Here is a 23,445-nt window from a genome sequence, read left to right as displayed (position 1 = left end):
GTTATTCTTTGCCATTTTTATTTAGCATTCCCATTTCATTTCTTCCCATAATATTTTTGTTAAATATTCTATTTCTAGTTTATGAATTCTCACCCTCATTCTGAATGTGCCTTTCCTCTGTCCCTTTAAATAATTTCTAGGCTTTTCACTTTCCTTTTTTTTTCTTTGTCAAGTAGATTTTTTTCATTACAAGTACTAGATTGACTCATCCTGCTCAAAAATGTGGTCAGAAATGGGCCCGGAGAGAGGTATCAGTAGCTAAGAGCACGAGAATTGGAGTTCAGTTCACAAAACCTACAGGGTGACTCACAGCCACCTGTAACCCCATAGACACAATACATGTGTTATACATACATATGGGTAAGCAAACATCCGTATTCATAATTTTTAAAGTGGTTAGAGAGGTAGGTCTCACAGAAACAAGTAGTGAATGTGAGAGTAGTTTTAGGTTCTAGTCTGTATGTTCGCTTCCCTTCACAGCAGGGCATAAACTAACATCTCTGGGCAAAACTTTAGTCTACCATTAACCAATGAGACTTACTTATGCCTTCTAAATTCAACATTTTGAGCATCTGAATGATATGAGATTTCAATGAAAATTCCAAATATGATGATATTTTCAAACAGTGAGCTTCATTTCTGCTCAAAACTCTTTGCCTGGTTATTTAAAACAAAATTTATAGCAACTTAGGGAATGCAATTTTTTCATAAGCAGCATAGAAATATATTTCCATAGTTGCTAATTTAAAAAAAATTAAACATATTAGGAAAGAGTACATAGGCCATTGATCCTTTGTGAGTCTCAGAAAATGGACTTTGAAACATGGCCATCTGAAAATGAGGGTTGGACAGATCAATAGATGTTTACTAGACATTGAAACCCTCTTTCCAAGCTTCTGGAGCAGGAGATTATAGTCTTGAAATCCAGGATGCACTGATACTCCCAAGCATGTCCTGCAAAACCCAACACACACGCTGATTAAATTTTCAGGCCAAAAAGCTAGTATTATTTGGAGTGTTTATGTGTGCATGCATATCTACATACCCACAGGGTAGGCATAGAATCTAAAGAAGGGTCTCACTATATTGCCCTGGCTGGACTAGAACTCTCAATCCTCCTGGCCTTGCAGACTAAGTACCAGGATTTCTGGCATATGCCACCATGCCTAACTCTACTTCATACTTTCCAATGGTGACTTTCAAGGCCAGCGCATGCATGCCAATGCTGTGCCACATCCCCTTTTGTGCTCTGGCTTTTCAGCTTCCAGCTTGTATAGCTTCAGTCTATCCTAGCATTTCTTTCCTTCCATCTCTGCCAAACCTTTCTAGGCTTCCTTGGTAGATTTTATACCCTCTAAATGTTTTATAAATGGTGTGTTCAGCTCTCCTCTAATCATGAAATGTTACTAATTATCAATAATTTCTTCTTGTTTACTTCTTTCTCTCCCAACTGTACCAAGCAGCTGTAATTCCACGTTTAGATTTTCATCTACAACTTACATCGTGTTAAGTAATAACCTAGCTGAGGACTACTTGTCTAAACTAGTTGAACTAGAAGTGATTCTCAGCACCACTCTTGTCTTCTGAAAGGTGGGGCTTAGCAGATGGTGGCCCTCAGGTTCAAGCAACCATGGAAAGAGAAGAGAGTCCTGAAAGGGCATAGGGACCACCAACAATTAGATTTGTTTCCTTTACAGTTTTGCTCCAGGTTGTTACTCCGACTGCTTACTAATGGTATTGTCCTTATGTGCTACAGAACCTTCCAACAAAGTCAAGAGTACACATCTACTACTGTGGCTCATTACCTGACAGTCCCTAAAATGTCCCTTGCACGTGCCAGCAATTCTTCCTCCCCTCTGCTCATTTGTATTAACTATGCAAAAGGATTGATGGCATTGCCCTGCCTTCAGCAGGAAGGTAGCTACCGGTCTACAAGTCATTCTAATGCCCTCCTACCATGTAGGTCCCACATGGCAGCAGAGAGGTTTGCCTAATTATTTGAGGAACAGTTTCCTGAGGTAAATGAACAAATCCCTAATTGGCTTAGAGTGATCCAATGTACCCACAGGGTTAGTTTTGCAAGGAAAACACTGAAAAGAGACACCTCCCAAGAAAAAATGCAATTAAAATTTATATTGGAAGCTAGACTAGGAAATCTGCTGGTGAGACAGCTCAATCTTTAAATGCAGTGCTGAATTATGAAATGATTGCTAGGGTCTTTTCCCAGACCTTTTTTTTTTTTTTAAGGAATCCTCTGGCCCTAGGGAAGTCTCTTCTCTTCGGCATTCTCATCTATTGTTGAAATTAATTAATCCTACTAATGGCATAAGCTGTTGCTCTCTGAAACGGGAAGCCGACAAGGAAATGGAGATACCGCTGGGGTTCCACCTGGTGAGTCAGCTCTCCATAATTACAGGAAATCCATTCTAGGAGGAGTTAAGCTGTGTCCTGGATGCTCGTCTCCATGGCTGAAGCATACGAGTCTGACTGTCATGTGAATGGCTTCAACCCTGAGTGCGCTTGAGGCTCCTGTAGGTCATGTGCCCTACAGCACTTCACGAAAAATGCACGGCATTTGTTCACCAGATTCTAATTCAAAGATCAAAATGTGTGTGGAATTAAGGCTAGATACAACATTTAAATGTAGATACAGTTATAACCTCCAGGTAGAACATGGGAACACTCAGACACACAAAGGCGTAAGCGGCAAAATGTGATCAGAGCTTAGTGGGTTTAGCAAGGTTAGGTTACATCTGGATTTCTTTGAAAACTTGTTAGGATTCCATTGGATTACAGAGAATGGGCTCTGATAGGTTGGGGATAAGAGAGCAGGTTAGCTTTGAGCCCTTCTTAGTGGTCCACCAATGCAAGTATTTCTTGAGGATCTACTAGGGGATAATGCTTTGCCTTCTGCTTGTGGGGCCCGGAGTATGATGGGAAACAGGGAAAACGGGTAATTAAAGAAATACAGGTCAGAGAAGCCTTGGTGTTAAAGCTGGAGGACAAGGGGGCATCCAGAGGAGTTTGTGGGCAGAGATGAGAGTAGAAGGAAGAGGAATGCATTGTCTGGAGGGAGTGCCTGAGCTAAGGAAGCTCCTGGAGAGGAAGGGTTGGGGCATATTGAATAACTGAAGTAGTGAATGCTTGTATTAATTAAGCACTGCCCCCTTTCAGCTGAAATCATTACTTAACATTTCTCCTTAAAATAGCAGCCATATTATCCTTCTAGATTTTGTCCATGAAACATGCAAGGTTGAAATTTGAAAATCATGCCATGCTGTGGGAATTTTATGGGCATCAGTATTGTGTTTGCCCTGGGCCAGGACAGGGAGCGGGCAGATTCTGTTGGTATACTAAGTGACATTGAAAGGAAAGAGATATTAAAGGCCCCAAACTACCAGCTTTTAATGTACACAGTGAAGGACCCAGGGACTGCACTGTACTAAATGAGCATATGGCTTGTTTTTCTTAGCTAAATTTCGTGGAACTTCTGAAAACTCCCAGCATTTTATGGCAAGTAGTCATGAGTACTGTTAGGCTCTCCAATTCCGGAAGTAGTTCCCATCCCCAAGTCTGCTACTTGATAAAAAAATTATATATGATCCCAAAAGAATCAGCCAGAAGCCCTTCAATGCTTTCTATAGACTGTAGACTTTTCCCTCTAACACATTATCACATGACTTTTTGTTTTCGTTTTCCTTTTGATTTTCAGCTGATACAATTTGGTTGTGCTGTGTAGGGTAGCAGAGACTACCAGAGCAACTGTCCACCCATCCGCTGAGGCATTATGCAGAAACAGTTTTTTGTTTTGTTTTGTTTTGTTTTTGGTTTGTTGTTGCTGTTGTTTAAGTAGAAGCCATATTTCTTTCCAGAAGTGTACACATAACCACCCTTGTCAGAGCTGACTTTGGGAGCCTCAAACCCTCTGCTGTATGAATGTACACAAATGCACACGCCGTGATGACTTAACAGGGACCAGTAAGTCACCTGAGGCAAAGAAGAGGCAACCATATACATTTTAGGTCTAAATGTAGGGAGTCCAAGAGTTCAGGGGAAAAGAGAAGATGACAGAATGAAGAAGTGAGAGAGCGCCTTCTAAGCCACCCTTCGTGGTCCTGCAGCTTGTACCAGCTGTCTACAAATCAACTCTGACTCACAGAGAACCAAGGCATGATGGGAAATATCACTGTCCTGGGCTCTTGTGACAGGGGTTACACTGTTCCTTTCTCAGTAATGAAAAGCAGTCCTTTCTGCATCTGTATATGCTTTCCTTGGCTATTGTCTATGCTAACATGGAGCACCAAGTTCAGAAAGAACTATACTCAGAAGCTCACAGGGTTGAATCCTGGCTTCAGTGCTTATTATCGATACCCTTATGATCAAATCACCAACCAACCTTGGGTGGTCATCTGTAAACCAAGTAGTTTTGACAAATGGCTTTGTCAAAGTGTTTTTGTGGGAATTAATGAAGAACATAGAAGAGAGTATCATTAAGGAGGAAATGAAGCCTGGGCCTTAATTTTTTTTTAACTCCCACACAATTTTGAGATCCACTCTTTTGGGAAAATTAAAGACAAGTGGAGGTAACAAGCTGCTGGCCGCCCATCACTGTTGCCTGAGATCCTGTGTTGAAACAGAGATGGGCATCTAACGTCTACACGAGTACCATCACTAACGTGAGGTGTGGCTCAGTGATTCAGCTTCTGTGACCCATGGTGTCCTCACTTACTAAAAACAAGACTGCCATCTCTAGGGGCCATGGAATTCATGGATCAACAGAGGCTACTTACAGGTATTAATTGAATTTGATTATTTTTCTTTATCTATAATCTTCTAGAGACAAAACTGATGTGAACTGGACTCCACAAAAAGCTGTCTCATAAGTTTTCTAGTAGATCTCCTACCTCTTAAACACAGGTATTGAATGTATGGATGCCATTCTCATGAAAGTATACATTTGCTAAAAGAAAAATCAAATACTTAATTTGTATTGGATACAATTGGATACAATTCAATTACAATGTTACATTTTGCGTCTCTGCTCTCACTTTCAAGCCTTCCATCCTATTTCTTGTACCCATTTAGTAATTTGGGTTAACTTTTCCTAAAAGGCCATGAAAATACTTGTTCTGAGGCTGAAGGTAGTTATTATTTACTGTGAAGATCCTTTTAATTTGTGACAATTAACCTTGCTAACCACAAACACGGATCAAGGTTGCTATAGCAAGTTTTCAAGATTAGCCCTTTACTTTTTTAACTACTACCACTTATAAAACAAAAAATGTAACTAGAAGATTTTATATAGTTCTCCAAGTCTTCCATACAGCTGATCCTAAGCATAATTTTATTATGTGTTAGTTCTTATGAAAATGCTTTTAAAATGGTTCCTCTTAATGAGATGTAGTACAACTAACAGAATCCCATTCCGCATGGCCTCTGCTCTAGCTGGCTGTTCAGTGGAGGAAGTCACCGGAGGGATTGAAGTGGATGAATAGAAGCCAGCAGTAAACAAATGAGCAGCATCTTTAATGGCCAACCTGCTGGAGGTATCCTGCTGCCAGCCAGCAAGCAGGGAGAAAACCAGCTTAGGAATGAGCCTTGGAGGCAGGGCTTAGTTTCCTGTATGTGCCCTTGCTTTGTCCTCTGATTTCTGCATGATTTGGCTGTTTTGGACCACAGAACCCATTTCCCTCTCCCTTTCTACACCTCCCACTTCATTTTGGTTTTTCTTCCTTTTATTGTTGCCTCTTTCTTTTCTTCTGATCTTTACTTTTCTTCCCCAATGAAGCAATGAATGAATTAGTCTACAGTCTCACAGTCAAGACCTCCTCTTGATACATGGTCCTTCTTGCCTGATGGAGAAAAGGTGGACCATACCATCACTTGAGAGCATCTCAGAGGTTTCCATTACTGATGATACAGACAAGTGGCAGTTTATTTAGTAACACTCAGTAAAAAATATATAACAGAATTTACAGTTTTCTTCAGTCTTCCAATGTTCCTTAATTAGATAGTGACAAAGACAACATTGGTAGTATAAATAAAAAAGTTTCACGTGATCCTTCAATTTTACAGGGAAATGTTTTTGCCTACATAGGTGGCAACTTCATCTTTCCCCATTATATAGAGACACCTCCCTTTGCTCACAAAGAAAGCCCCACATCACAGCTCCAGTAAAATTATGTGAGTGAGCAGAATCAACATTTTTGTTCACGACTTACATTATCTATTAGACACCAGCAGAAGTGAGTACTATTTTTCTTGGGGCCACATTCAATTGCCCCTTGCATACACAGGGAACCTGCCTAATTTAAAAGTCTTCAGATGGGGAGGTCCCAGGCACAGGAAGATTTCTTGAGTTTTGTAGGTGATCTAATACGAAGCCAATGTACTAAAAGCACTGTTAATTAAGAATGAAAGGACTAGAACAGCAATTCTTAACTTATGGATCTTGACCCCTTTGGGAGTCAAACAATCCTTTCATAGGGGTCGTATATCAGATATTTACATTACATAACACTAGGAAAATTGCAGTTATAAAGTAGCAACAAGAATAATTTTATGACTGGGGGTCACCACAACACAAGGAACTATATTAAAGGGTCCCATCGGTAGGAAGGTTGAGAACCACTTGGCCTAGAAAATCCTATCTCAGAACAGAGCTCTTGCGCATTATCTGCCAGTCAAGGCCCTCTCTGCATCATTCTGATGACTTGCTTCAGAACGACAGCCACAGGATGGAATTCTCTTCATCTGTTTTGTGATATTGGTGCACATGGCTCGTTCTTTCTAAGAATATAACTCCCACAGAGCCCAGAACAGTATTCAGTTCAGCAAAGTTGCTTTTTTACAAATGATTTTAATGAATGAATTCAGGCCAATTAAGCATCAATTTTCCCTTCTGCCTAATGAGCAAAATCATCCAACAAATCATCCAACAGCATACCTTGCTAGGACGCTGAGCTGACTGAAAAAAATTACATTCACACAAGACACTGTGGGTAATAATATGAAATCCTAAGATGTTACTCCAGATACTGTCAGACATTATGTTATTCCAAATGTTTCTAGGCTTGAAGTTTCCAACTTTACCTCCCTCATCTAATTTTGGCTAACTGTTGTTAAGTTGTAAATTGCTTGCCTTGTTGGAACAACATTAAGTAGACAAGTTCTTTCCACTTAGCAACCATTAGCAACTTTAAAATGATGAGCAAGTTAATTTGGAAGTAATTTTGAAATGGAGGGTAGTTCTGAGTGGTGTAGATTGGGAGAGCTAGTTGCCAGGGAAAGAGGTCGGGGAGGGAAGGAGAGGGGAAAAGAAATGCAGCAGGGTGTGGAGGTCACTGGTCTCTAGGAACCATGTGAAAAGAGATGGATGTATCCATGGGACTCATCACCAAATACGTGAGGTCCAGGCTAGTGGAAGACTTGTCTTAAAACACAAGGTGGATAGCAACAGTGACTGAGGAAGGACATTCAAAGTTGATGTTTGCCTTCCACATTTGTACATCCTCCCATACATAAACATGTGCGCACGTACATAAACATGTGCGCACGTGTGTGTGTGCACGCACACACACACATACACACATACACACACACAGAGAGAGAGAGAGAGAGAGAGAGAGAGAGAGAGAGAAAGACAGAGCGAGACACAGAGAAAGACAGAGAGAGAATCAGACAAACAGAGACAAAGACAGACAGGAAGACAGAAATACAGTAGAGTGTTAAAAGGACTGAGTCAGAAACTAAGATCCAGCCAGTATTCACTTGGGGATTATGTCTTTGTTTTTCAGTTCTTCCTCTAGAAAATTATAATAAGTAAGAGCATTAATATTTAGAAATCACTCAGGATGCAGGCAGAGTGTGTGGTGCATAATTGTAGATAAGAATATATACAGTTAAAAGTTGACAACATAGGGTCTTTCAAAGCTTTAAACATTATATCCTGATCATTTTTTATATACTGAACCTACTCATGTACTACAGCCCATATCATGCAACAAAATAGTACTAGAACCACAAGTCTTATCTTAGTTTTCTCAATCTTGTGACAGAAATAAGGAAGGAGGGACTGATTGTGGCTTGCAGTTAGAAAGGGTGAAGTTCATCATAGTGGAGAAGCCACAATGGAGTTAATGGTAGTGACAGTTTGGAGCTGGGACATTTCAGATGTTGTTTAATGAACCAGGAAATGGAGAACTCCATGCGAAGCTGCCCAACATAGAACACTCAAAGCCCACCACCACCATGATCTACTCTCTCCAGTTAGTCCCCATCTTTCAAAAAATTCAAGAATCACTCAGAACAGCTCCCACTATTGGACCTCAAATGCTTGAATGCATGAGTTTTCCTTCAGGAGACACTACTTCACATTCAAACAGTAACATCTCTTTCTCTATCCTACACTCCATCGTGACTTCTAATACAAAAGAGTCTTGGTGATTTTTGCATCAGGAAAAGAACAATGAAGCAATATGGAGAGCCCTATTGGCCTACATTTAACACATTCTGTGAGAATAACTTAAGTGGCCAGCACTTATTCTCATAGGGATGGCATTCCATTTGCAAAAGTATATGATAGTATATAGATCCATTCTACAATGGATAGTCATGTCAGTAGTCCTTGGATTTAAAACAATACTAGAAACACTCAGTTAATACTAAGTAGTGAATCTGTGCATGTGTTGTATTAGGTGTGGTTTTCTAAGTAGCAGATCATAATGCATAAATCTTATCAGCTTTAGAATACACTGCAAATCAGTATATCCTTGTAAGGATTCTACTTTGATTTTTCTATTGTGGATGAACTGGGCAGGGCGGGGGACAAGAGAGTGTCTCACTGTGTTTCTTCTTTGCAATCTCTGAATAACTACTGAAAAGTAAGCACCAATATTATAAACGAATGCTAAGATATGAACACAAGTTTTTTGAATGATGAGAGCCTGTTTTCTCTGTTTTCTCTGAATAAAATTTTTTTTGTCTTTAGTAACTGCCTTCATTTAAACTAAAGCATTACTGAAAACTATAATTCTTGATTTTGAAACTAAGGGCTTTCACCACTTTTATTTGTATTTCACTTTGTATTTCTTTTGAAACGTGGAGAGTTATCCTCTGGTAATAGAAGAGAGATAGGGGGTCTGCCACAAAACAGGTCTCTTTCTCTCCCTCTCTCTTTTTATTGCTCTTCAAAGTGGAATTAAAACATTATCTCAGCTCGGCAGGCAGCTCAGAGCTCAGAAAAGGAGGGGGAGTTGGGGATGGGAGGTGACCTACTTCTGGAAGCTCCTAGACACCATTTTTTTTTTTGGTGATTGCAAGATGCTTTCAAGAAGTAGGTATGTGTGTTGGGAGGGAGAAGGCTGAGCTTAATCATAAACATGACAACAAGGAAAGCCCCTGGGTACTTTGTAGAGGAATTTGAGATTGTAGCTTTCTTTCAATTTGAAGTTTCGCTTTCTACTCTTAGCATATATGCAGGTAATTCTTCTGAATCTTTCTGAGGAAAAGCAAGTAGGAAAAAAATTACTTTCAGGTATAAAATGTAAAGATGTTGAACTGTTCCTGTTTGTGTGGAGAGTTAAAAGGGTGCTCAAGTATCAGGCCATTTCGTTGTCACAGCAAGCTTAACATCAGTCAGGATGCAGCTCCCACATTTAATCTTCATACACAAAAGCCACTCTGCTTTTGCCTTTCAGACACAAAACTGAACTCTTCTTCATAAAATGACACACACACACACACACACACACACACCTGAAAGAAATATCTTCCTTAATAAATCCTTTAGTTTATATTATTTGCCCTTTTTGAGTGGGAAGATATATGTTGAGTCATCTGTGAGTTGTTTAAAACAAAATAAGCTTGAGCCCTCCTGTTGTCTGTGGATTCTGCCCTCCTCCGTCCTTCCCCATCTTTCATGCTCATGACATACTGACTTTGATAGAGAGACCCTTGATGACCTTACATTTATTTATCTATAAAACATTGCTACCATAGCCAAGAGTAGGCTGTAAGTTAAAGATTAATGCATCTCCTGAGAGTTGGGGAGACTTCTTTCAAATTCGTGGCTTAGGTCCTAGAAAGTCTATTAAACAAATATCACCCACAAGGATTTAGATGCAGCAACTATAATTTCTGCTGTCCCACTACATGGGACACAATTTCTACTGCATGCTGAGTAGAATCTGTGTCACTGTTGACCCCAGAAGTGAATCCCGTGAACTCATATCAAGACATCGAATGCAGAATCATTTCTGATAATACATTTCATGAACTACTGACACCATTTGCTTGACTACAAGAATATTAATTAATGCAGGAAGTTGCTAATTTTTTTTATTAAATGTGTGCTCTGTGTGAAGCCAGAGGCCCAGATCAGATTATTTTCTATCATTCTTCCCATTACTGTTCAAAATAGTATTTCTCACTGAACCCGGAGCTCAGTTGTCTAGATTTCAGGGCCAGCAAGCTCCAGCAACCTTCCTGTCTGTCATCCCAGTCCTGGGAATACAGATATACATTGCCAAGCCTAACTTTTTACATGGGTGCTATAAGTCTGAACTCAGGTTCTCATGCTTGTGTGGTGACCTCACTGGGTCCTCCCCCTGGTCCAGGTGCTCATGTTTTTGCCCCAAGCTTTCTTTCATTTTACAGCCTGTCTATTGACAGGCCTGCTGTTTTGATGATATTGCAGTCTTCTTAGCTTGTGATTTTAGGGAGAGAAATTCAATGCCTTCAGCTTAAATCCTTATGACATCTTCATGACTCAGCAATTATGCCTAACACTATTTGTTCATTCAATCAGCCTATAAATACCTACGATTGTAGTCTGGGCACGGCAACTTGTGGTGTGCAAACAGTCATGATACATATATTCACAGAACTTATAGGACACCAGGATTCAGGAGGTTGTGATATAGACCATTGGAAGGATGGTTGAGATTGTAGATAGTGTTATACACGAATTTTGGAACAAAACAAAGGTTTAAATTGGGTTTTTGTCACCCTGTGACTGTTTAGCTTTGGAAAAGCGATACAACTTCTCTGTGATTTAATTTTCTCTTCTATAAAATGAGGATAATAACAACCTAATACAGGCCTGTTTTGATGCTTGTGAGCCAATGCATGTATAGACACTTACAAGTTTCATTTACATTGTATGTGTCACTGTGTCATAATTTGCACTGACAGAGAGCTGCTTCATGTTGTGCAAAAAGTAGCTCATTGTACAGCTATCGTAGGAAATATTCTTTAAAGAATTTTCCATAAAAATTAGAGAATAGAGTAGGGATATTAATGGTGGCTATCTCAGCATGATTTTAATTTTCTTTATTTCTACATATGGCTTGTACTGAATGTTTGTAATTAGACTCCATTACTTTTAATCAGATAAAGTAATAAAACAAATGTCTTTTTAATAAAAATCCACTTTATAGTATGCATCCTTCATTGCCAGAGCCTTTGCAATACAGCGGGATAAGTAAATAAGCTATGGGAACAAAAAGTTCTTTGAGGGCCAAGAATAATCCATTATGTTATAAGAGGAGGAGTCCATGGCGAAGGTGACTCTAGTGATCTTAAAGCACAGGTTGAGACAGAGTGAATAGTATCTGGTGGAACTGGGCCTGGTCCATAGAGCCAGAAGGCATTCTGGGAAGGGAAGACCACATGACTTCCTGGTGGCTATAGTTACAGGTGAAGGGAGGAAGTGAGACTGGCAAAGTTGGCAGGGGCAAGATACTGGGAGAACCTTGCTTCAGGCCAGGTAGTTTGAATACAATCTTAAAGGTGTTGAGTGGAGGACTAATGAAAGCTTTAAAGACATAAAGATGATGGGAATCAGATATGTAGTCACATGAGTTTTTGACAAGAATGATGCAGGGCTCTGGAATAAGGTTATATTTTTTTCTTTTTCAATGATGGGATCCATCCCTTCCTTTATGAGCTGGGAACCACTGTCACCTACATCTGCTTTTCTTAGGCTTAAGCCATGAGGCAAACTGACTCTTTGAATTCCCATCAAATTCTATGTTCTTTAAATGCTAACTTGGCAATGGGCTAATGTGAATGCAATTCGTCTTGACATAACCAATGGCCATACCTTGGTCACTAAGTTCTGAGGGAAAATAATTCAAAGGTTCCCAATATTGCTATGCTCTTTCAAATTGAGATGGTAAAGTTTCCATAGCATTGCAAGTTCTAGCAAAGCCATCCAAAGCTGTGTTAAATGAGGTAGAAAGTACATAGCAAATGGTCCTTGTTCTAAAAAACACACAGAAAAGATACATCTAAACTTACAGCAGGTTATGACCTGTGGCCCTAAAGAACCTGTTAGAGAAACCACCATGGGTTCTTTTTTTTTTTTTTGGTTCTTTTTTTCGGAGCTGGGGACTGAACCCAGGGCCTTGCGCTTCCTAGGCAAGCGCTCTACCACTGAGCCAAATCCCCAACCCCACCACCATGGGTTCTTAGAGAGCATGTAAGCTATTGAGGTCATTTCTCAAGCATTGATGGTGCAATTGTTTTCTACTTGATCCACTGGAAGTGGATGGACCAACCTCCACAATATTTTTATAGAATCAGGTGACATGAATTATGTACTCTTAAGAGTGTCGCAGAAGGAAATGGGAGACAGCTAAACATAAACACAGTTGAGGCTACCAAGCACTCTAGAAAGTGAGAAATATCTGGGAAATGGATCTCTATTGTTTGAAAAATTAGGGTCTTTGAACCTCGATGCTGGAATGACATTCGCTCCACATTTAATAGGTAGGCAAGTGTTGGGGCTATGAGGAGAAAGCCAATGCCATTACCTATAAGAACATGAAAGGGTCTGTTAGACCTCATCCAGTTTTTCCAGTCTACGTCCATGTCTTCTTATAGCACATATAATTGGTAATTTTTAAAATCTATTTTTCAATTTTCAGCCTTCAATGCTTTCTGGTATCCTATAAGAAAACATTTGGATGTAATCAACTCAGCAGAAGATTGTGAGAAACAATTGCCATGGCCAGATTTATCACTTCAGAATTCATTCTTAGTAGATGCATTAATAAGTAATTACGTTTGTATGGGTGGATGGATAGAAATGTCAGGAAATAATGAGGAACCTCATGAATATCTCTTCAGTTCAGCATGTATCTGATATAACACAATCTGCAAACCACGTGTAAATGTAATTTTTAAGAGTGGATAGTGATGACATTCTATTAATATTACAAGTAATCAAATTGTGAGTTAGAAGAGTTAAGCAACTATTATCAGCACAAACAAGCTGCAGCTCGTCCATCTGCCTTTGAGTTCTCTAGAAATATTGAATTAAGGTTGACTAGAGATATGCCTTGAACCCTGAAGCTGTGGTACTGGGTACTGCAAGGCTGACTGAAACCTAGACAAGTTGGCTTAGGAATGACTAAGGGTAAAGGTGTTCCCTGGGGTGCCTATCCTGGGCAAACTTGACAAAATCTCCAGAAACCAAAGGAAATCTCCTGGAATGGAAAGTACAATTCTAGTCATGAGTGAGCCCACATTTTCTGTCTTAATAACTTAATGCTAATTGTCTTCCATTGTTTGATGACTCCACAGCATTAATGCAAACACATTTTCCTTTGGTGCAATTTTTATTACCTTACAGTCTGGATTCATAGGCTGGAGGGGGGGTTGATACTATGGTGGCAATTATGTCGACTTCTTAAATGATGCCTGAGAATGTGATTTTTGATGTGGAATTCATATTATAGCTCCTAATGGCTGTTTTGGTTGGGAGCCAGAAGATTTCTTTTCTTTTTTTTTTTTTTTTGGCTAGTAAGATGCCACTGAAATTAAATAAATATATTCTATGTAAGCAGAAGTTTCTTGATTTCAGGATAAAGAGCAAACAGGAAGTGTGCAATTCTGTAGTTTCTTCTAGGCATGGTGATTCATTTTGATCCCCTCTGATGGACACCAGGAATTTGGAGGTTTATAAGATGTAGTTGATTTTTCACTGAGTGTGGTGAAAATCCATCTGAGGAGTCATTAGGGTGGGAAGCCAGACAGGGATTGACAGCTCATGCATTCACTCCTTAGCTAAGAGGAGGAAGTCAGGCTGGAAGGAGAAAAGCTTCGGAGGTGTTTGGGAAGGTGTTTCTCACAGCTGAGTGGGAACCAACTGCTGATAGGTATACTAAAAGTAAGGCTAGATATGGTAGACTGAATCCAGAGTGCCAGCAAGAGCCACTGGAGGGACATTTAAGTCCGGATGTGACAAAATTCATTTTGAGTCATTAAACAAACCAAAAGAGCATTCCAAGTATTTTTCTGCCACCATGCTAGGTGCTGAGGGAAGGAGATTCCTCTATTGATCAATATATCATAGTCATGGTCTGTCTATAAATTCCCTTATTACAGAGCCATATTGGCTTATCTTAGACAGATGTTTCCAGCAGGACACCTGACATAGTGGACAGAACATGTGTGGCTTAAGTTGAGGGCAGGATCTGTGGCATGTTCTAAGGCTTTCCTTGACTCACAGGGCAGAAGGCTTCCTGAGAAAGTTCTGGGAAATGGTCATTCAGTTTTAAAGTGCTTTTGTTTTTCAGGGTCACCTAGCCACTTGAGTCTCTGAGGGTAAGGCTGTTAACTATCAGGATTTATGACTGAAACACCATGTCCACAAACTTTTGAATTGAAACCTAGCTCAGAATGAGTCAGCCAGTCCCAGGGAAGAATAACCTGGGGTGACATTTTTGTCTGATTCGCCATCAAAAAGAAAATAAGTCAGTTAAAGAAAGAACCCAACATTGTTTCTATAAAGTAAGTGGCTTGTTGATATGTTTCAGATAGTTCATTATAAACAGACATTCTCTTTTCAGAAGCCAGAAAAAATACTTGTTGAGATCTTTACTTATATATTATAATGCTTAAAGACCAGTTAGGTGGCCATAGATGTCATTACTCAATTCTAGGTCATATTGTTATAGAATTTGGTTAAGAACCTATGGATCTGGGCCAAAAGGTATCCATAGGTTTCAAATGAAACTCATATAAACATAATCCCCAAACTCCAGTGCAAAATGTGGCATTGAGCTGGGAAGCGCCTCATGTAGAACTCTACAGCCTGGACAAGGTAGATTGCAAAGACCAAATACAAATGCAGGCTGAAGTAGCTCCCTGCCCTGGAGCCTCTCCACCAATCTAAGAAGGTCTTTTAAGGCTGGGTGTCAGAAATAAGTCATACATATAATTTATATTTTATAACATATTGCAATATAGAATATACAGTACTCTGTATTTTATAATATATAACTTACATAAAATAAATATATAAATATATAATGCATATTAATTTATATAAGTATATTATTAAAATGCATCTATTGAAATTTTGATTTTATGCATGCAAATGTTCTGCATGCATGCATGTCTGAGTACTATGCATATACCAAGGACCAGACAGTAGCAAACACCATGGGTCAGATTTGAGCCTATTGCAAATTACACGTAGCCATGTTTTTACTATGCAAATCTTTTTCCACTTTCAGAAACATAATAGTTTAATTACGGAAATTAATGACTTTTTGATATTCCTCTGCAATCAATGCTATGTAATATATCAAGTGAGTACGGTTTTTGGATTGAATAGTGTTGAACAAATATGCACACTCTCTCATTAACATGCCCATCTGCATTCTTCTTCCTTAAATAAAATTACGTATCTATCAAAAATTAATTTTAAAATTATTTTAAGATGAATCCCCTGGTGATTGATTCCCAGTGAACATTTGCTTTGCGGGTGTGTCTGTTTAACATATCTACATCCTTAGGGTCACATAAGGTTTCTCAGGTAAAAAAGAGGTCAGAGGCTGAAAAGCTAGCTCACCAAGCCCAAATTAGCCTGGCACTTGGTAAAACACTTTCCACAAATCCACCGGGCACATTGCTCTGGGCCTGGATTGGATGGAATATGCAGAGGTGTGTGAAAGGACCCCAGCTTCCTCACTTCAGCCCCCCAAGCTTCCGTATCTTGCTGTTCTCTTATTTCAACACTGACTTTTTTTTTTTTTACACCATTAACAGCATCTACTGGGGAGGGGGCATGTCTCATGTGGCGTTTTCATATTTGCTTTTGAAAAGCTCTTATAAAACGAATGATTCAGTTCCTAATCAGTGAAATCTTAGAATAGTAACCGGGTGATACACAGCAACACAGGAATGCACTCTAGTCACATCTTTGACAACTTCTTAAAAAAACATTTGCTTTATAACTTGAGTCTTTCTGTGCCCATGCAAGCAAGGGCATGGGACAGGAAGCAGCCCTGTGCCAGTTTGTCTTCTGTTGTGTCTGCATTACCTCTCATCCTTGGGGAGAAGCCTGGGTTTTTCCTGGGCTTCTTCTTTGGGTCCCTTGCCAGCTTTGCTCCAATATGAATTCTGCCCAAGGTGCCACTTGCAGAGGATCTAGAAAGCAGATCCAGCAGCAGCAGCAGCCTGGGACTGTTGACAGATTCCTGAGGAGGCTTTCCCAGGCTTTCCCGGAGAGTACCATGAGTCATTTTCAAGCTTGCTGCAGGCAATTAGAATCTGTAGCTACAGAGTTCCTGAAAACCAGAAGTCCTGTTCTCTCGCACCTGAGCTTCTGCAACCCACTCAGCGGTTGTGTCAGTCTGTCACAGTTGTTTCTGCAGACCAACTGACAAGTCTTCCTGCGTTGGTTACTTCCCCTCCCCCCCACCTTCCGCAAATGCCAACTCTTACCAGACATCTCCTTACTGATCTCTTAGAGGCTTCTCAACTCAATCCTGGTCTTTTTTGCTGTTCAACATTTTTAGTTAAACTGGAAACAAGTAGCAATCATACTGTGCTTTTTACTTTTGGAGAACACTTCATGGCTGTAGGCAACAGTAACAGCTCTAGGCAGACAATTTGGAGCTCTTTTTGCATTGAGTCTGGAAAGGTGGATGGCTATTCTTCAATATTATTTAGTTCCATTGTCTCAACTGATTTTCTTCCTTTGCTTTTATATTTCACGTTCCTGTCTGTATGTATGCTTCTCTATCCCACATGCATTGCTGAAACAGTATGTCTGTAGCTCTCAATACCTGACTACTTAATAGATTTAAGTATCTAGCATGTGTATATATGCTAGAGGCTAGCCCACTAATTAGTATTGGCTGCTGAAAGGTTGTCAGCATTAATGACATCTTGTCATTCTCATTTCTGCTCAACTCACCCAGTACACCAAGCATATTAGTCACCAGACAACAGCTAAGCTGCCCGAGTCACCCCCATAGCCACCACTGAGCCTGCTGTGTTCAGCTGAAGAGTGGAAATCGAAGCACTGGCAGGATTCTGCTTGCCAGGAAGAAGGATGACAACCTGGATACGTGGAAGTTATGCTATCAGACAGGAAGCCATGTCCTGCAGCTGCCATTTCAGCTCATATATATGGACATGCACATGCACATGCATATGTATATATATATACACGTGTGGGGGGGGTATGTGTACCTGCTTCACTTGATCTTTACAACCCTTTAGAACTGCCAATGAAATGGAATTGTTTCTATTTCACACTCGAGAAACTTGAGACCCAGGTAGGCTACATGACATTTTTGAGACCACTTAGGAAGTCAGGGCAGATGTTAAGATCGCAAGTGAAAATTTTTTGTCACTAATAATATTCACCCAGATGTGGAGCTGAGATGTCAAGCTGCAGAACATGGTTTCCCTCGGATGGGAGAATGTCTGGTAGCATAACCCCCTCTATCTAGGTTGTCATCCTTCCTCCTGGCAAGCAGAATCTTCGACTTCCACTCTTTAGCTGAACAGAGCAAGCTCAGTGGTGGCTGTGGGGTGACTTGGGCAGCTTAGTCGTTGCCTGGCGCCTAATATGCTTGGTGTACTGAGTGAGTAGGACAGAAATGAGGATTATAAAATGTCATTAAAGCTGACAACCTTTCAGCAGCCAATACTAATTAGTGGGCTAGTCTCTTGCAAGTGCCTAATCAAATAAGAGGACCTCCCACCATGCTAATTGATCTGTTTGGCAATGTCACTTGAAGGGCACCCAGCTGAGAAGCCCAAGGATTTAAGTGGGTACTTGTCCAAGGATAAGCTCTTCTAAGAAAAGATGAAGGCATTGCGTTAGGTCTGCGGTGACAGACTGCCGGCTATACTTATCCTGTGCAGAAACATAGAACTCAGTTCTAAGTATTTCTCTCCTGAAAAAAAAATGATGCAAAAAAAATAGTACAGCCAGATTTCTACCAGAATAAACAAAAAATTTGCAACTCATAAAGCAGTGGATTCAACATTTCCACTCAAAGATTGTACTTTTTAAATATAAGTGGATGAGGGAAAATATGTACCTTGCAAAAAAGTCAGCAAAGTACGTGGAATAGGTGAGGCCATAAAGATGTCATAGTGTCTAAAAAGGAGGGGTGTCTGTATGTGTGTGTGTGTATCTGTCTGTCTGAGTGTGAATGTGTGTGTCCGTCTGAGTGTGAGTGTGTACGCGCGCGCGCGCGCGCGCGTGTGTGTGTGTGTGTGTGTGTGTGTACAGAACATTCGAAATGAGTAATTTCTTTAATGGCCCTAATGTCACTTAAACAAATAGAGTTTAATTTTTTTAATGCCTTTTCACTAGGCTGTGCACAGTTGCCATGACAAATTCCAGTTGAAAGTGGAACCTGTGGCTTGTGAGGTCACCTCTTTTCACTGGGCTGGATGTGCATTTGTGAGTATTTGTTAGAGGTCAGCCATGGGTCCAGAGCTCATTTACTAAGAAGAGAAGATTTCTATGTCAAAAGGACTGAATTTGAATGTCAGGCTCCAGATTTGCCACTCACTAGTTGTAGAATAATGTATCTGATGTCATTCTGCAAATCATGTTTTCTACTTACAAATTTCATACCTTTTAGAAAGTATTAAAGTGAACAGTAGCTTAATTATTTAGATTATACATGGTTCATAGTTGATTAATGAATAAACATTCCCTTTAGGTTTTTAAGTATAATAATCAAAACTTTGTCCAAAGGCCACAAATCCAATAGTTGCTCTTCTGTTTCTGCCTCTATTTTCCCTATATGTCACCAGGGATCCACTTCTCTGGAGAGAATTCTTGGGTGGTGGGGAAGAGGTTTATTATCCTGAATATCTGGAATAGTACACGTGCAGTCAGAGGCCTGGCCTTGTAACTTTCAGAGTGCACAGAAAGGAATTCGGGGTAGCTTGAAGCCACTGCCATGGTTTTGATTTGTAACATCCTCCAGACATGCATATGCTAGAGGCTTGGACCTCAGCTCAGCAGTAACCGGAGATGGTAGAGCCTTTAAGAGGTGGGCCTAATGGAGGATTGTAGGTCACTGGGGGTGTCCTCAAAGGGGATTGGCGGGCTCTGTTTTCTCTTTCATTTTTTCTTCCCATCTTGAGGTGAACAGGTTACTTTGCCATGTCTCTCACTAGGATGAGCAGCCAACCTGAAAATTCAATTATCAAGTCTTACAAAAAGTAGGGTGGTAACCGGCCATGAACAGGTACTTTAAACGTTCTGAGTCAAATCTTTTCTTTCAGCTGGTTATCTCAGGTGCTTTGTTATGACATCGAAAACCCAACGGTTACTTTTGCATTGGTGTCTCTCCCTAATTAGCACGGTGTCCACTCTGTGATGTCAGTGACCTGATGCAGTGGTCCCCATTCTGTCCCGTACCCCAAGCATGGAGAACACGTTTTATAAAAGGTTTTTATGGCTAGTCTAATTTGCTAGTTTTGTTTTACATGAGTAAGAAACTCTTTAAAGGCAACGAACATGACAATGAATTTGTTCACTGAAGGTTCTCTTGGGAATAACAATTAATTTTCAATAAGTACAAAGAAGCACAGCTACCTTGTTTTTTGCCTAGGAATTGTTGGGATATGTGTGGTTTGCAACCTGACAACTCCCGAATGCCCAAGACCCCACGTCTCTGTATGATTTTCTACAGCCCAAATAATGATTGTAGCACGAGGCAAAGCCTTGCTTGCCCTCTCTGGGCCTCCCACAGTTAGATGTGTGAATTCTCATGAAAGCAACATGGCCTTAGATGAAGGAGATGAAACAAAGGATCCATCCCTTTTTCTTTTAGAGGAAGAACTGAGTAAGAAGAGTGGCATGTTTGCCTGGCTGCAAAGCAATTCATTCTCCTTAAAAAGCGATCCTCTGCCAAGTTTTTGGCTTCTGTTTGTTGTTGTTTTAAAGGTAAACACAATTAAGAGGGAAAATAGCAAGTCTTTAAAAGCGCAGCTGAGTATTTATGTTTTCCTTCGGAGGCTTCTGGGTTTGTTTCTGTGGATCTTATTTACCCGTTGAACATCGCAACTGTTCACCGCCACCAAAATAACTTTGCTGCAGCGTTCAGCCTTGGATGGGGAAAGAGTTTTTAACTTCAGAATGTCCATCTTTTCCGGGCTCCATTGTAATTCATTCAAGTTTGCAGGCTGGTGTTATGATTTTTTTCTTTCCTGTTTTTGAAAAGACAGTTTTGGACCCTGAAAATTACCCTGTTATCAAGTCTTACAGGGACAAAGGTTGTGCTACCTGATGGTATCTTAGTGGATTTATCCTAGCCCTACCCTAGATGGGACCGGAAAACTTGTTAATAACCATTTCTCCGCATTCCTGTCTAGACTCTGTGAATTTGTTTTGCTAGACGGACAAGTTTAGCTCCTGCCTGTATGTTAGTCATAGCTCCCCTCGTCACCCCTTAGTCCACCGCAAGTCTGCTAATTCACTGGATTCTTGTATTTCATACCTGTGTGGATCCAAAGCTAAAACTAATTCCAACAAATTAAATTTCTGAATCAAAGCTCACAGTGTATGACAACTCATTTCAACTTCTTGGCAACGTGACAGAAAAAGGAAAGTACTGGAGAGGGATTAACACGGTGTCCCAGCTCTGCCGTAAAAAACCTTTAATCTAGTCACTTCTGGGAGGCTCCATTTCAGGGTCTCAGTGATCCACAGAACATTCTTGCTAAGGTATATTGTGGCTTGCATGGGATCTCATTGCGGACAACATTTTTATAGTTAAAACATTGCCTTTTGATTAGAAAACCCTTTGGGACATCTGGAAGATTCTTTAGAGATGTAGTCTACAGTTCTCTTAATTTTTCATATTTTGAAGCATCCAAGACAGGTGGAAAATACTCAGAAATAAGAAGGTTTAAAATGTACCCATATGCTCAGAATACTCAGGACCTGTAATTGTCTGGTGTCCAATACTAGGTAAACAGCCATCAAGGACAAACTGGCTATTCTCAGTCACAGCTGTGGGGAATATTGGTGCTTACACACACACACACACACACACACACACACACACACACACACACACACACACACAAATACATCAACTCAACATACATGACAGGTACATCATGTCCAATAGTGGAGCCTGTATTCCATATTGGTTCCCCCCATGGCCACCTTGTCTGCTGCTCTGCCTTGTGTTCTATGTTTTGCTCTTGTTTCTCCACAGACCAAACCTCCCAGTGGATTTGTTCTGTGCAGGTCAAATTTCAAAGCATACCACTTAAAGGCTTTCTTAACACAGTGGAAATAATGGCTTCTAACAAGGCCCATATCCTCTTAATCGCAAGGCCTAAGAGTCCTCTGATTTCCTCCTTGGCAAACAGAACTTTTGGGTGACGCTGATCTTGAGATAAGGTGATCACAGGGCGTCACTGTGATCTTCAAAGTTCTTATAGAGGCAAGAAGAAGGCAGCTCTCAGAGCAGAGATAGGCTGAGGTAAGCAGAGTGTGGATTGACATGCTTTGAAGATGGAAGGTGAAACCCTTAGCCAACAAATGCAAGTCTCCAGGAGCTGGGGACACCAAGGAACAGGTTCCCACCTAGATCCGCAGAAGGAATACCCTTCTGCCAACACCTTCATTTTAACTAATAAACCTTGCTTTAGACACCTGTGCTGTAGAAAGTAGTGAAGTGAAGTAGTATAGTGTGTGTGTGTGTGTGTGTGTGTGTGTGTGTGTTTGTGTGTGTGTGTGTGTGTGTGTGTGTGTGTGTAGCAACCATGATTGTATCTATTTCCTACATTAGTAGTGGGAAGCCAGCCCACCTTACTCCCTCTCTCTTCTCATTTCCTGAAACACTGGGATGAACTGTGTCCTGTCAACAAGCATGTTTTACAGTTCCTCAGCAGCCTGCTATAAAGCCCCACTCCCCTCCACATCTGGAGAACCATTATCAGACTACCTCACAGGCCCTTTACTTGAAGGCAGTATTAATTAACAGCATTCCTGCTATTAGCTTTCTGGGACTAACTTGTTTTTACTTCTTCCTCAAACTAACTTCTCCAGAGCTTATATCATATTGATTTCTTATTTTACTTATACTTTGTAATATGATACCACTCACAGAAGGCACTAAATGTATATTTATCTGTCTGTTATTTGTAAACCAAGACCCATAAATTAATGATGTAAAATCATTTACTATATGCTATTTCTTCCCAGCAACTTCCTAGGATCAACACTGGCAGATGCCATCCTTTTTGAAGCAGCATCCTAGAAAGACTGCATATGGCTGTGATGAATAGTGGAAAAAAAGATATAGGGGAAATATTATAAATATAATCAGAAATTAACAGCTGAAATAGAGAAGACATTCCCTGGAGGCACATTCCCCAGAAAGAAAAACCCACTATGTTTTAGTACAATTGTAACACTATAAAAATGGATTTAGCCTTTAAATTATAGCACTTTTAATGAGACATTTATGTGGCCTGTGGCCTCCAAGCTCTGTTCAGATACTCAGGACATTTCCCAATAAAGTGATAGGTGGCTATGATAGATGTTCCTATTATTTTTAAAACCAAGAATCTTTCCAACAATGAACTGAAATTAAAGATAACGGCCTCTCTGGCTGGAGAGATGGCTCAGCGGTTAGGAGCACTGACTGCTCTTCCAGAGGTCCTGAGTTCAAATCCCAGCAACCACATGGTGGCTCACAACCATCTGTAATGGGATCTGATGCCCTCTTCTGGTGTGTCTGAAGACAGCTACAGTGTACTTATAAATAAATCTTTAAAAAAAAAAAACTTAAAAAAAACTTAAAAAAAAAAAAAGATAACGGCCTCTCTTAAAAGACTGTAGGAATACATTTTAGGATCTGCCTGAACAGGGTGTTGGATGCCACACTGAAAAACAGAAGCTACTGGTACACAGGCATACAGCCATACAGGCACAAAGGCACACACACACACACACACACACACACACACACACACACACACACACTCTACATAAAAGAATGTAATTTTTAATAGCTCCAGGCTCTTAAAAAAACAGCTAAGTTTGATGTCCAATCTCAGTCTCTTTATGGTTCTATGGTTCAAGTCTCTCTGGCCCCTATCCCAGGACAATATACCTACCCCACACTTCAGGTGGAAGACTGAAAAGACCTAATA

The 23,445-nt window shown here is 40.3% G+C and overlaps 1 protein-coding gene across 2 annotated transcripts in view; it reads right to left on the bottom strand.

The window, feature by feature from the left end:
- Positions 1–23,445, bottom strand: part of Trpm3 (transient receptor potential cation channel, subfamily M, member 3) — an 884,432-nt gene that overhangs the window by 368,633 nt on the left and 492,354 nt on the right. The gene's annotated exons all lie outside the window — the stretch shown is intronic.

The sequence above is a fragment of the Rattus norvegicus genome, chromosome 1 (genome assembly GCF_036323735.1).
Source record: "Rattus norvegicus strain BN/NHsdMcwi chromosome 1, GRCr8, whole genome shotgun sequence".
Classification (NCBI taxonomy): Eukaryota; Metazoa; Chordata; class Mammalia; order Rodentia; family Muridae; genus Rattus; species Rattus norvegicus.
The sequence above is the reverse complement of the archived record's forward strand: the minus strand, read 5'-3'. Positions and strand labels throughout refer to the sequence as shown.